A 4,172-nucleotide genomic window follows, 5' to 3' on the forward strand; every position below is an offset into this window, starting at 1 on the left:
AAAGCCGACCTTCCAGAAGCAGGCAATTTCCCCCCCCTGGTTCACACACCCGTCTTATTCCTCCTTTTCTTTCAGTGCCCACGCCTCGGCAAATCCCTTTGGGAGTTTGCGGGATACGCAAGTGTTTTCCTCCAACCGTTTGCAACTTTTGAAAACATGGGCAATCTGGCTTTGGCATTTTAAAACCGTTTCAAACAGGTGGGGGTTGGGGAGCCTCATACACTCACCCTGGCGCTCACACTCACGCACACACGCACGCACTCACGCCGCCCTAAGCTTCCTTACCGCCCTCGGCCAGTGGCTGGCCCCGCTGTCGGTCACCGAGCCCGCACTGTCTGCCGCACCCCCACCCGCCCCCCGCCGCATTTCCCTATAATACGCAGTACCCGACCCCGAAGCTTCTGTTCGCCTGCACAAAGCCCTCGGGTTCGGTTCCTGGAGTGGGGTCTGCCCGTGGGTCTGCGATCCTGTGGAGGGGGACCGTGAGTGTACCCTGGGTCCCCCAACTGGGATCCCTGGGAGAGTCACACGCTCACACACACACACATACACCCTTAAACTTTGGGGCCAACTTTTTTGGACACAGGGGAAAACTATAGGTGAGGGAAAGAAGCCAAAAAGCAAGAGGGGGTTCGGGTCTTCAACCGAAAAGGGGTCTAGTTCTTTAACTCCCTCGCTGGGAGAGACTTCTGGAGCCAGACATCTGTCTCGGGCTCAAGTTCCTGGCTGAGCTGGGCAGCCTTTGGACCCGCCCCAGGGCTAGGAGATAAGGATCACTTCTGGGTCTGGGATCTGCACCCGAGTTCTGGCGCTTGCGGGGGCTTGGGCGCGGCAGCCACCTCTCGGAATTCGCAGCCCCGGGGGCTGAGGTAGAGCCAGTTTCTATCCTTGCTAGGTTTCGGAACGTGCTCGGGGGCTGCGGACAGAAAGAATACCCTGCACCGGCAAGGCTGCACTCCCCACATACTCCCCAACTGGCCTGGGCGATAGTCTCCCAAGCATTTTCTTTCCCTCAGTGATTTATAACTTGTTTATTCATCTTTGGTCACAGGAGAGATTTCAAGCGCTAAATAAGGGAGGTGAGTGTAAAGGACTCAGAAAGAATGCGGTGCTGCAAAGGTCACGGTTGAGAGCCGGGCTCTGGGGGTTAGGTTCCCACCGGTCCAATCTCTGTGTGACCTTGACCAAGCGCCAGGACCCCTCAGAGCCTTCGTTTCTCCCTTGTTAAGTAAGTATAACAATACCTCACAAGATTCTTGGGAGTATTACAGGGAGAACACTTGTAAAATGGCATATAATAAAAACTTAGTAGTAGTAATAGTAGTAGTTGGAAAAATTAGGAATCATTTGGGGTTTCAAGTTAGATGATGATGATAATTCCTCCTCTCCTTTCTAAAGCTTAAAATATATAAGCATACATTTAAATATTTTAAAGCGCTGTTTGTAGGGTGCTATTCTAAGCCAATAAAAATAAAAGAAGATGGGCTTCCCTGGTGGCGCAGTGGTTGAGAGTCCGCCTGCCGATGCAGAGGACACGCGTTCGTGCCCCGGTCTGGGAAGGTTCCATATGCCGCGGAGCGGCTAGAGGGAAACTTTGTCTTCAGCCTCTTTTCCTGGAAGATACCTATTTGTTTCCAACTCGACTGAATCAAGATGAGTATGAAATTCAAAAGGTTCATTCCCAAACCCAAGCACAGATCCAGCCAGTCAGAATCTTAGGGATGGGTTCTATCATCTGGACTTCTAAGGTTCCCTTGAAGTGGTGCTGGTATACAACATGAAGACCACAAGTCTAGCATCTTGATTCCTGAGCATTTTTTACATCACAGACCCTTTTAGGAGAAGAAATCTGTGGTCCGCATCTTCCCATAGAGTGTAAGCTCCAGTTTGGTTTACTGATGCATTTGCAGTTCCTCGAACAGTGCCTGGTACCTGGTTAATGCTCAAGTATTTGGTGAGTGAATCCTTCCCCCCAAATGCACATTTTTGTGTAACACCTTAGACTGAAATCACAGATTCCCCTACAAATCACCAGTAAGCTTGACCTTGTATGTTCCTCACTTCCGCAGCCCATATTCTAGGATTGCTTACCAAGAATTCCCCCACCTGCCTCCAATCACTGGTCCCCTACCTCCTACCTCACTCCCACCTGGAGGAGTCCAAAGGATGGGCAAGACCAAGTGGTTTGCGATTCCTCCCACTGGCAGAGCACCATCTTCCCTCTCCAGGATTCCACGTGTTTCTGAGGCTGAGAAGAGAAAAGGACTTGGAATTTAGCCCACTTCAGATTTTAGATGTGGAATAACCCCCCAAAAAAGAAGGGATACCTAAGGGTACAGACAGCAGGGTGGAGAGAGGTATAGAGAGACATATTATAACCCAGGAACATAAAAAGAAGTAATTTGAACCTCCAATGCAGCTAAGACTGTCAGTTTTTCCAGACATTAAGTTTATGATATTCCCAGGCTCTCTGCTCCTCCTCTGACACTCTGTCTACTCTGTTTCTCCTGGTCCAGTTCCTGTGTCCCAGATTGGAAACAACCTCAAGGCAGAAATCATATCTATCCTTTTCCAACCTTTGAATCCTCAGCACCTAAACCCATGCCTCGAAGGGAGTGTGCATCATACACAATGAATGAATGCATGCATGGATTAAGTGTGATCTTAAACTGGATAGTATATGGCCTTTGACAGGAAGCCCATTTAGATTCGGTGGCTAGAACCGATTTATAGATTGTTATTTTGAAAGCGCTTATAGTTATCTTGGAGTATATTTTGCTTGAATAGATGTAAAGTGGGATCCTAGTGTTCTGGCTTCTCTCACGTACGTTATGACTTTGACAATACATTCCAGTGGACAAAATAATGCCATAAAATATCTAACTTGGAGGTTTACCGTGTGTGCCAGGATAATTATGTGCATTATTTTGTGTAATCACTACAACAATTGTGTGAGGTAGGTATGTCCTTGACTTGCATGAATGACCTTGATTTTACAATTGAGGAAAGTGAAGCTAGGCAAGTAAAGAAACTCGCTGAAGAGCTTGGAAGTGATAAAGCTAGGATGTGAACCCAGAGGCACAAACCAAAGCCCATTCTCAGAACCACTGCACTCTGAAGGTGTAGGATGTGGCCATCCACCTCCTAGCATATTTGGGTACCAGCATTCTTTGGCTCCTGAATCTGCCACATAGTGTGTGCATATCAGTTAAGTCACCCTGCTATCTCTTCCCTTGAAACTGAAGGAATACAGTGTTCCACTCCAGAATCCAATCTCCAGTTCCCCTTCTGTGGGCTCTGAAGATCGAATCATTTACTGTAATGTAAAGAGGACTAATTTGCAAACATTTCTAAAGTGTTTGGAGATCTGTGGGCTCCGGTACAGGCGACGTGCCAAATGGCCTTATACTGTTATTGCAGAAGCATTTCAACAATGAACTCTTAATAAACACAGTGGATCGAGATAAGTAAACTGTGACACAATAAACTCTGCACAGATTATGATTTAATTTTCATATAGCTAGTTCAACAAAGGGAAGAAAAAATCCACAAATATAAATTGTACATTGCTTTTCTTTCTCACAAATAACATTTCCTTTCAAAGTTTTCTAGTTGTGAGTAAAGAAATCATTATTGTAGTCTAAAGTGGTAACTTACCTCCTTTTTCTGAAAATGCTAGATGGAAGATAAATTCGTTGGTGTGGGGCAAAAGAGGACGTGAAAATTGGTTATCTTTTAGTTTCTGAAGAATGCCGTTGAGGAGTATGTTATAGATATCAAGGTAAATATTTCGTATTCAAGAAAGGTAACTGACGCCAAACTGGTAATTTAGAGCAGAAGATCAACAAAGGAGGTTAAAGCCCTTAGTTCAGATTGAAGGAAACAGACAGTGAGGGCAACTTTCCACGTCATCTCCTGGAGGGGCTTTTATGATTCGCTTGATAACTTGTTCTTTTCCTCACAGGGAGGCAGATGGGTTTTTTCTGACCACGGTACCCCTTCCTTTAGTCCTTTCAGCTAGGCAAGAATAAATAAAATGTTAATTCTTGTGACCTTTCAAGACATCACATGTGAACTATTATTTTAGTACCCCAGAGGAGGAAGAGAGTTTAATCCTGGCTAATGTTCTGGTTCACTTCCTGGGAAACAAATGAATATTGGTAACTGGAAGA

This window comes from Neophocaena asiaeorientalis, unplaced genomic scaffold (genome assembly GCF_003031525.2).
Source record: "Neophocaena asiaeorientalis asiaeorientalis breed wild unplaced genomic scaffold, Neophocaena_asiaeorientalis_V1.1 scaffold495, whole genome shotgun sequence".
NCBI lineage: Eukaryota > Metazoa > Chordata > Mammalia > Artiodactyla > Phocoenidae > Neophocaena > Neophocaena asiaeorientalis.